Below are 11,838 nucleotides of genomic sequence, written 5' to 3'. Positions count from 1 at the left end.
TGGAGGGACATTGCTCATATGGTAAATCACATGAATTCTGCTCTACATCTTGACAAAATAAAAAGTTTAAATGGTGTGGGTGATTCCACCCACTGGTAGATGTGAGAACCATATGTTCAGGAGTGGGTGGGATGGGAGGGAGGTGTGTACCTCCTGGAGGGTCGGTCACTGTGGTTCCTGTGGGCTGTTCATGGCGTGAGCATCCTGCTGTGCTGAGGGTGAAGCACATGTTTAAATGTGTATTTATGCAAGGTGGCCCCTAAACATAAGCCTCCCACTTCCTCTGATGCCTGGTAGGGGAGGCAGCTTTCTGTTCCGGCCCAGGAGGAATCTCTCCCGGGATGGTGATGGGGAAACAGTACTTCAGGTTCCAGGGCAGAGCCTTCCTTTGGAGTTGCCAAGGGTGTTTTTGACTCATTGGGTGCCATAAGCGTTGACTGTAGAACCTAAATTCCAAGAAAGGTGTGACTCTGCTACTTTCATCAGCAACGGGTACTTGTCACCTGGAGTGTGAAGGGCCACTTACATTGTTTGGAAGGCCATCTGGAGCCTACATTCTAGTAGGAGAAGGAAGAAACAGATGTAGCTAGCCACAGTATCAGGTAGAAACAAAGTTACAAAGGGAAAAGAGATGACTTACAGTTAGATCATTGGTTCTCAGCCTGGTTGCTCATGGTGGATTCACCTGGGGAGTTTTTAGTAGTCCCATGCCAGCCAGGTTGCACCCAGGACCAGTTAAATCAGAATATCTGAGGGTGCAGTCAGGGAGCATCAGTGGAGATTGCAGTGTGCAGCCAGGGTTGAGAGCTAAGGAACAGATTGGGGTGGGAACAAATTGGGGTAGGGTGGAGAGGGAGACCAAAAAGTTGCATGTAATTAAAATCTCCATTGGAAGGGGCTTCTCACAGAGCAAGGTGGCAGGTCCAGGGTTCTCTAGTTGCTTCCCTCAGCTATCCTCCGCCACTGCCATGCAGATAGCCAGATGGCCAAGGCAGGCCCACCCCCAGCATCCCATGCTCAGGACAGAACTCAAAGGCCAGGAGTGGGAAAAGGCACATTCCTTTCTCACATCCTGGAAGCTACCAGATATTCTTCATGTCTATGGGCTTAGTGTGGAGGAAAAAACCATATGATCCTTTGAGCATTATTTAGTGCTCAATCTAATAGTCTACTACATTTATTAAATGAATGGTTTATTCAACAAATAGGAAACATTCTTCCAAATATATACAAACTGCTTTCACAACTAAAAAATGAAAAATTAAAGGGAAAAATAAAATGAAATTAAATGCTTTTACACCCTAAAAAGTAGACCAGATGTAGTATTATTATATTAACTTTTTTTTTTTTTCAAAGACGGGGTTTCACCATGTTGGTCAGGCTGGTCTTGAACTCCCGACCTCAGGTGATCCACCTGCCTTGGCCTCCAAAGTGCTTGGATTACAGGCATGAGCCACCACGCCCAACCTAGTATTATTATAAATACATTACTGATCTGCACATGTGACACTAACTAAACCTGATTATAAACATTTCACTAGCTCTACTTTTTTTTTCTTTTTTGAGATGGAGTCTCACTCTGTCACCCAGGCTGGAGTGCATTAGCACAATCTTGGCTCACTGCACCCTCCATCTCCCATGTTCAGGTAATTCTCCTGCCTCATCCTCCCAAGCAGCTGTGATTACAGACATGTGCCACCACACCTGGCTAATTTTTGTATTTTTAGTAGAGACAGGGTCTTACCATGTTGGGCAAGCTGGTCTTGAACTCCTGACTTCAAGTGATCCACTGGCCTCAGCCTCCCAAAGTGCTGGGATTATAGGCATGAGCCACTGTGCCTGGCCTTGCTAGCTCTACTTAAATTTTTATTTGTTTATTTATTTTTATTAGTTTTTTTCTTTTCTTTTCTTTTCTTTTTTTGAGACAGAGTCTTTCTTTGTCACCCAGGAGTGCAGTGTCACAATCTTGGCTCACTGCAACCTCTGCCTCCCAAATTAAGCTATTCTCCTGCCTCAGCTTCCTGAGTAGTTGGTATTACAGGCGTCCGCCACCATGCCCAGCTAATTTTTAAATTAATTTATTTTTATTTGTTTATTACATTTCTGGTGTCATGACTCAGATTAATTTTTGCATTTCTTCCTGCCTCGGGTGATCCAACAGCCCCGGCCTCCCAAAGTGCTGGGATTACAAGTGTAAGCCACCATGCCCAGGCTTTCATTTTTATTTTCACCTGAGGGCACGGTTATCATTTACTCTGGAGCACTAGGGTTACCGTCTTAGCTGAGGACATAGACAAGACTGACGGATGATGATTCAGAACCATGGACTCAAGCCTTCCTTGTAATTCTACCTGAGTCTTTTACCCTTTTGTTGTTGTTTTTTTTTGTTGGGGCTGGGCGGAGCTCACCCAGTGGCTCAGCTGGGACCCCCCCCCTTCCATTTTTTTTTTTTTTTTTTAGTTTGTGGGGTTTTGTTGAGACAATCTTGCTCTGTCACCCAGGCTGGAGTACAGTGGCATGATCTCATCTCACTACAACCTCCGCCTCTTGGGTTCAAGCAATTCTCCTGCCTCATTCTCCTGAGTAGCTGGGACTATATGTGCATGCCACCACGCCCAGGTAATTGTTGTATTTTTAGAATAGATGGGGTTTCGCCATGTTAGCATCCCAAAGTGCTGGGATTACATGCATGAGCCACCGCTCCCGGCCTAGTGGTCTCTTTTTCATAGTTAGATTTTGGACCCCTTGACTCTTGGCTCCAATCAATCAGATATATTTTGATTTTTGTAACTCCCAGGCAGTGCTTGTGCTGGGTACCTTATCTTTACAGACCAGCCCAACACAGGTTTATTTTGATACCACTTGCACCCCAGAGTCCAGTAACTTCTCTTGGGGATCTTCAAGGCCTATTTTTGGCGGATTCTAGATTGGAGTCATATTACACAATTTTTCAAAAAATAGTTATTTACAAGATTGACCATGAGCTGAAAATTACTGAAAAACTGGGAATGGGTACATGGAGTTGTACTCATTTTCTTCTTCTTTCTTTTTTGTTTCTAAGATCTGGCTCTGTTGCCCAGGCTAGAGTGCAGTGACACGATCTCAGTTCACTGCACCTCTGCCTCCCATGCTCAAGCCAGCCTCTCACCTCAGCCTCCTGATTATCTGGAACTTACAGGCGTGCACCACCATGCCCAGCTAGTTTTTTAATTTTTTTGTAGAGATGGGGTTTTACCATGTTGCCCAGGCTGATCTCGAACTCATGAGCTCAAGTAATCTACCTGCCTTGGTCTTCCAGAGTGCTAGGATTACAGGTGTGAGCCACCGCACCCAGCCATCTATTTTCATACATGTTTAAAATTCTCTGTAACAAAACATAAAGAGCCCTAGATGGCCTTGTATATCCTTGGCTCATGCTAAACCTTGAGAAAAGAGGCTAAAATAGCTGGGTTATGTGAAGCCATCAGTAATATGGTAGCAGTTGAGTGACTCCCCTAGGCTACCACAGTGGTACTGATAAGGGATGCATGTTGGATTTTTGGTTTTTGAGACAGTCTCATTCTGTTGCTGAGGCTGGAGTACAGTGGTATGATCATAGCTCACTGCAGCCTCAAACTCCTGGGCTCAAGCGATCCTCCACCTCAGCCTCCTGAGTAGCTAGGACTACAGGAGCACTCCACCATACCCAGCTCATATATATATATATATAATTGTTTTTTTTATAGAGACAGGATCTCACTATCTCACTATGTTGCTCATGGTGGTCTGGGCTCAAGTGATCCTCCTACCTCAGCCTCCCAAAGCACTGGGATTACATTCGTGTGCCACCACAGCCACCCTGTATTAAATCTTTGTAACAGAAAATTTTTTAAACACATCTGAAATGTGTTGTAAAAAAAATAGCATAATTTATGGGGAGCCTACTAAGTACAAGACATGATGCTGAACACCCTAGGGAAGGACAGTGAGCAAAACATGACCCCAGCCAGAAGTAGGGGTTAGTGCAGTGGTATTTATGTAGCAGAGGGACCAACCAATCACGAGCTAGCAAGTGCATAGCTGGATGCTGGAGTGTATGAAAAGACCAGTGGATAATAGGAGAGGCCTTCCAGGCTAGGGGGAGGACAGGTGCAGAGATCTGGAGTGGAGAATAAAGGCCTGTTGTTCCCTGAGGGGAGCATGGAGTGTTGGGTGGAGGACAGGCCAGGGCAAATGAGAAGTGGAACAGGAGGCTAGGACCTGGCTGGGAAGGTCTGAACCCAGAGACCTGAGTTATATTTGATAAGCCTGGGTGGGGAAGAGGCGGGAATATTTTAATTACTTAGTGTTTTGAATCTGTTAACTCATTTCTTAAACCTTAACATCACCGTATCCCACAAATTGTCTTTTCACCATGTACGTCTCCCTCCACACGCCACTGGACTGTTTGAGAATATCCCTCAAGTCTTTATGCACGCAAGATTGAAGACAGCTATTCCACTAAGGCTGTGTTGTTCACACTCTTTTAACAGTATCTCAGTAAGAAATCCATTTTCCTGTGTGTTCATGCATGCATATAGATACCTGAAGCAAACATTTCACAGTACAAACCTTCTGGTTTGATGCATGTTCATTCTTGGTTCTCTATTCTGTTTTATTGCCAATGGTGACTAAATTGATTTTACAACTCACTAGCAGATTTTGACCTACAGTTTGAAAGACAGAGTGCTAAGGAGTCTTGTTTCTTTTATGATATTTTGAGAACAGGGCAAGGATGAGTATCTGGGTAGAGCTGTGCGTTGTACGTAACCTTCGATCATCATACAGTTGTACCAAAAGCAGTATCAGTAGTGACACTGAAAAACATTTCGACCTGATTTATCCTGACAGCATACATAATTTTTCCCTGGCTAATATATTATTTGATTATTAATTACACCAAAATGGATAGGGGAACCTTATAAGAAAACCTACCAAATACCAATACTGTAACATTAAACTTATTTAAATATAACCTTTTGCATATAGCTTGGTAGATTTACTCTGACTGGTTTTTAGTCATTTTAACTTTCTTTGTATTTTACATTTACTATTTACATTTCTACCATATTATATACAAACATATCCATAATATAATAAAACTAAAACTCTTAGTATTCTAACTGTTCAGAACTGAGTAACAGCCTTAATTCCTCAATTGCTGTAAGAGATTTTCCTTTAGCTGTTTCTCAGCAAGGTAAGTCAAGTCACTCCACAGTTCCCTGTGTTGTTCACATAGTAGTACAGTTGTGTGGGCATGTGCTTGCTGTCTAGTTGGGCAGTTGTCTTTTTGTTGTTGTTTTGTTTTTGTTTTTGTTCGTTTTGAGATGGAGTCTTGCTCTGTCACCCAGGCTGGAGTGCAATGGTGCTATTTTGGCCCACTGCAACCTCCACATCCCAGGTTCAAGCAATTCTCCTGCCTCAGCCTTCTGAGTAGCTGGGATTACAGGCACCTGCCATCATGCCTGGCTAATTTTTGTGTTTTTGTAGAGATGGGGTTTCACCATGTTGGCCAGGCTGGTCTTGAACTCCTGACCTCAGGTGATCCACCTGCCTTGGCCTCCCAAAGTGCTGGGATTACTGGTGTTAGCCACCGTACCCGACCAAGCTGATGTTTACACACACACACACACACACGGTCCATGAAAAAAGCTAAAGGGAAAATGTGCAAAAAATAGAAAACCATATTCTCTTTCTTACCACTATTCTTTACTACTTGCACATTTTACCTAAGATAGAAGATGGTTTATGTTTTTCTTATGTAACATTTGATTCTGTTTTTATATAATTGACGCATTGTTTATATGATAGCAAGAGACTTATCTGTACCTATACCCTGTAAGCCTCATTTCAAGATATTTAGATACAAAGTGAAAAGGAACACAAGTCACCACTTGAAGTGAGTGACTCTGCATCATACATGTACATATGAAGAATATAGAGCATTTAGGTCCCCCCCCTTTTTTTTAAGACAGGGTCTCATTATTTTGCCCAGACTGGAGTGCAGTGGCATGATTACAGCTCCCTGCCACCTCTGCCTCCCAGGCTGAAGCAATCCTCCCAACTCAGCTTCCTGTAGCTGGGACCACAGGTGCACACTACCATGCCTGGCTAATTTCTGTTTTTGTTTTGTTTTTTGGTAGAGACAGGGTTTCACCATGTTGCTCAGGTCTCAAACTCTGGGGCTCAAGTGATCTGCCTGCGTTGGCCTCCCAAAGTGCTGGGATTGCAGGCATGGGCTACTGTGCTCAAGGCGAGCTGATGACCTGAGGTCAGGAGCTGAAGACCAGCCTGGCCAACATGGTGAAACCCCACCTCTACAAAGATTGAGAGAATTGCTTGAACCCGGGAGGTGGGGTTGCAGTGAGCTGAGATTGCGCAGCTGCACTTTGAGCCTGGGTGACGGAGCGAGACTCTGTCTCAAAAAAACACAAAAAAACTACATCAGCTTATAAAACAGTCATAAAAGACCCCAGCATATCTGGATCATAATCATTTCAGTTAGTTTTATATTGTCTTAGATAACCCCCAAGACCTTTACTGTTAATTCCCAGGATTTTTGGCCCAATTCCAGAAGTTTTCATTTCCTCATAAAGTAAGCACAGCTGTAAAAGGCTTTAGGATAACCATTCACACTTTAGCATGAATTAAAGTGCCTTGTCTGCCCCCTAATTTGGTGTTCAGAGGTAACTGCAAGCAGTCATCTCAGAGAAGTAAACCCAGATCCCCTTCTGGACAACTTAGTGGGTAGGACCCCAAAGGATCGAAGTAGTCTTTCCTAGTTTGATAGGTTTTGATCTGCATCTCTTCAGTATCAACAACGTTACAGATGTTTTCAGCTGTTTATTGGCTATCTGGATTCTGAGTGATATATTTCTTTTTTTTTTTTCTTTTTTTGGAAACAGTCTTGCTCTGTCACCCAGGCTGGAGTGCAGGGGTGCTAATCTCAGGTCATTGCAACCTCCACCTCCTGGGTTCAAATGATTCTCCTGCCTCAGCCTCCTGAGTAGCTGGGATTACAGGTACGCACCACCATACCCGGCTAAGTTTTGTATTTTTAGTAGAGATGGGGTTTCGCCATGTTGGCCAGCCGGGTCTTAAACTTCTGACCTCAGGTGATCCACCTGCCTCAGCCTCCCAAAACGCTGGGATTACAGACATGAGGCATCGCGCCCTGCAGTGATATATTTCTTTTAGTCATTTATCTGTAGACCTAGGGTTTTTGAGATTTCATTCATCATTCAACAAAGGAATGTCGTGTCTATTATGTGTTCGTATTCATTTTCTTTCTTTCTTTTTTTTTTTGAGATGGAGTTTCCGTCTTGTTGCCCAGGCTGGAGTGCAATGGTGTGATCTCAACTCACTGCAGCCTTTGCCTCCTGGGTTCAAGTGATTCTCCTGCCTCAGCTTCCTGGGTAGCTGAGATTACAGGCACGTGCCACCATGCCTGGCTAATTTTGTATTTTTAGTAGAGACGGGGTTTCTCCATGTTGGTCAGGCTGGTCTCGAACTCCCGACCTCAAGTGATCCACCCGCCTTGGCCTCCCAAAGTGCTGGGATTACAGGCATGAGCCACCGCACCTGGCCATTTTCTAGTGCCACTGTAACCAATGGCCAAATCTTAGTGGCATAAAACAACATTGATTGATTGATTGGTTGATAGAGTCTTGCCCTGTCACCCAGGCTGGAGTTCAGTGGCACAGCCTTGTTCACTGGAACCTCTGCCTCCCAGGGTCAAGCAAGTCTCCTGTCTCAGCTTCCCGAGGACCTGGGACTACAAGCACCCACCACTACACCTGGCTAATTTTTGTATTCAGGCTATTCTCGAACTCCTGACCTCAAGTGATCTACCCACCTCAGCCTTCCAAAGTGTTGGGATTACAGGCTTGAGCCACCGTGCCCGGCCCACAAATGTATTATCTTATCCTTTTGTAGCTTACCAGTCCAATGTGGGTCTTCTGTGCTAAAATCAAGGAAGGACTGTGTTCCCTTTCTGGAGGTTCTTTTCGAGCTAGAGGCCACCCACATTTCTTGGCTCATGGCCCCTTTTCTCCATCTGCAAAGCCAGTTATGTTGCTTCTCTCTGATCATTCTTCCCTAGTCACATCTCCATCTTACTGTCTTCTGCCATCCTTTTTCACTTTCAAGAATGCTTGTGTTGGTTCAATTCATTAAAAAAAAAAAAAAAATGCTTGTATTGACATTGGGCCTACTGGATAATCCAAGCTAATCTTCCTAAGGTCAGTTGATCAAAACCTTAATTCTGTCTACAACCTTAATTTTGCTTGGCCATGTAACAACATATTACAAGTTTTGGGGATTAGGATTTGGACATTTTAGGTGGGGGGTATTATTCTGCTTAGAGTATTAAGTTAGAGATATAGGGTGTTTTTTGTTTTTTTTTTTTGAGATGGCATCTCGCTCTGTCACCAGGCTGGAGTGCAGTGGCATGATCTCAGCTCACTGCAACCTCCACCTCCCAGGTTCATGCAATTCTTCTGCCTCAGCGTCCCGAGTAGCTGGGACTACAGGCACGTGCCGCCATGCCCAGCTACTTTTTGTATTTTTAGTAGAGCCAGGATGGTCTTGATTTCTTGACCTTGTGATCTGCCTGCCTTGGCCTCCCAAACTCCTGGAATTACTGGCATGAGCCACAGCGCCTGGCCAGTTTTTAAAATTTGTATTTTAAATACATTTTTAAAGCTAGTCAAAAAGGAAAACAAGTTTATTTGGAAGAATAAACAGGTAAATAAGCTCTGAAAATGTAGAAATAGAAAAGTATTATATTAAATATTTGGCTAGCTGTGGTAGCTCACATCTGTAATCCCAGCACTTTTGGGAGGCAGAGGCAGGAGGATTGCTTCAGGCCAGGAATTCATTACTAGCCGGGGCAACTTAGCAAGCTCCCTTCTCTATTAAAAAAAATTTAAAAAGAAAGCTGGGTATGAGTGGCACAGGCCTGTAGTTCTACCTCCTCAGGAGACTGAGGCAGGCAGGAAGATCACTTGAGTCTAGGAATTTGAGGCTGCAGTGAGCTGATTGTGCCAAAGTGCAAAAATTACATTAGTGCCTAGACTCCTTTCTTCTGCTGTATGACCTGTGATCTCACCATCTCAAGGTAGCCCATGTTTAATCTCATATGTATCTTTCCTGAATTTTCTATACACGTACATATATATATTATTTGAAAAATAGAGGAGGCCAGGCGCAGTGGCTCACACCTGTAATCCCAGCACTTTGGGAGGCCAAGGTGGATGGATCACAAGGTCAGGAGTTTGAGACCAGCCTGGCCAACATAGTGAAACCCCATCTCTACTAAAAATATAAAAATTAGCCAGAGGTGGTGGCATGCACCTGTAGTCCCAGTACTTGGGAGGCTGAGGTGGGTGAATTGCTTGAACCCAGGAGGTGGAGGTTGCAGTGAGCCAAGAAGACCATGCCATTGCACTCCAGCCTGGGTGACAGAGTGAGATTCCATCCCCTGCCCACCCCCCCAACACACACACAAAGAAGAAAAAGACTCTCTTGGAACCTATTTTAGTTTGGGGGCTGCTCAATAAATAAAAAATAATAATATAAAAATTAGAGTATGTAGGTATATATATGATTCTGCTACAGCTTTTTTCACTTACTATAGTCATCTTTGTGTCAAAACATAGGCATCCATGTCCTTCTTTTAAATATTAATAACTCTTGTGACATTGCATTGGATGCCTTGTCATTCATTTAATCTTCTATTAATAGATTGATGTATTTAGGTTTTTAAATTTTTGTACTTTTATAATCAGTACATTAGTGACTGTCTTCAGACATATGTCATATTACTTGTGATGGTATCCCTTCCTAGAGATGAGACTGCTGGGTCCAAGGACATATGTTTCCCATTTTTATATACTCCCAATTGTCCTCCCAAAGGATTGTACCAATGTATACCCTCAAAAATGCTATGTGAGGCTAAATGTGTTGGCTCATGCTTGTAATCACAGCACTCTGGAAGGCAAGGCAGGTGGATTGCTTGAGATCCACCTGTTTGGGATTAGCCTGGAAAGCATGGCAAAAACTTGTCTCTACAAAAAATACAAAGATTAACCAGACATAGTAGCACATGTCTGTAGTCCCAGTAACTTAGGAGGCTGAAGTGGGAGGATCACCTGAACCTGGGAGGTCGAGGCTGCAGTGAACAATCATCATGTCATTGCACACTGCAGCCTGGGCACAGAGTCCCCATCTCAAAAACAAACGTTATGTGAGTTCCTGTTTTCCTTCAGCCTCACCAACATGGGATATCATTAGTTTCTTAAATGTTTGTTTTAATCATGTCCTCTTTGCCCCATAGCTGAGGGAGGGGTTCCCACTCTCACGTAATGGCAGTGGCCAAACACAACATGTGACACTGGACAGGTGAGATTTACTGCACTTTATTAGTTACATATTCCCGGCCCAGGGGAGGAGGACACCGCAAGCCATGCAGGGCCACACAGGAGGTGCACTCAGGAATGGAGTGAACAGCCAGGGGTTGTGGAGGGCAGGCTTGTAGTGATGAGTGAGGTGCTCCTTGGTTCCTGCATGAGAGGTAACTGGCTTGTTTGAGTAATTCTACAGGCTGGTAGGGAACTGAAGCCTACTACTAAGAGATAAGCAGGAACTGCACCTGGTTCATTTGATGAAAGGATTGGCTAGGGGACCTTACCCACAGAAACAGAGCAGGAGGGCAGCTTACAGTTAGGCAATCTGAGGCCCTCTTGATTTTACCAGAAGTCAAGGTAATACATAATTCTTTTTTTTTTTTTTGAGACGGAGTCTCACCCTTGTTGCCCAGGCTGGAGTGCAATGGTGTAATCTTGGCTCACTGCAGCCTCCGTCTCCAGGGTTCAAGTGATTCTTCTGCTTCAGCCTCCAGAGTAGCTGAGATTACAGGTGCGTGCCACCACACCTGGCTAATTTTTGTATTTTTAGTAGAGACGGGGCTTCACCATGTTGACCAGGCTGGTCTCGAACTGACTTCAGGTGATCTGCCCACTTCAGCCTCCTAAAGTGCTGGGATTAAGGCATGAGTCACCCCCCTAGCTAGTAATACATAATTCTTAAATTCAGCTATTCCTGGTTAATTAGGAGGATTCTTTTTGGTACAGATTTTTGACTGATTTTTTGCATCTATTTTGATAATTGCTTTTTTCTCATTTGACAAACTCATGGCTTATTAATTTCATACAGAATAATATAGTTTTATTTTCTTGAATTGTGTGTAGGACTCGCCCCCCCTCCCCGAACTCATGACCTGATGAGTATGGTTTCCAGTTTTTCTTTCTTCCTATGCTATTAGGAATTGGTATAAGGGGAATTGGTATAAGCCTTCATAAAATGAAATAGCATTCTGTCTTTTCTGGGTTCTGACAGTTTGGTAGGGTAAAGATTGTTCAGTGAGTTTGAGAGATTTCTTCTATTAAACAACTATCAGAGCCTTTTTGGTTTTTGTTTAGACAAGGTCTTGCTCTGTTGCCCAGACTAGAGTGCAGTGAGTAGCACAATCACGGCCCACTGCACCCTTAGCCTCCCAGGCCCAAGCCATCGTCTAACCTCAGCCTCCTTAGTAGCTGAGACCACAGTTGTGCACCACTGTGCCTAGCTATTGATTGATTGATTGATTGATTGAGACAGGATCTCACTCTGTTGCCCAGGCTAGAGTGGCACAATCTCAACTCACTGCAAACTCCACCTCCTGGGTTCAAGCGTTTCTCCAGCCTCAACTTCCCAAGTAGCTGGGATTGCAGGTGCTCACCACAACAGTTGGCTAATTTTTGTATTTTTTGGTAAAGATGG

The sequence above is a fragment of the Callithrix jacchus genome, chromosome 5 (assembly GCF_049354715.1).
Source record: "Callithrix jacchus isolate 240 chromosome 5, calJac240_pri, whole genome shotgun sequence".
NCBI lineage: Eukaryota > Metazoa > Chordata > Mammalia > Primates > Cebidae > Callithrix > Callithrix jacchus.
This window is presented reverse-complemented; position numbering follows the sequence as displayed.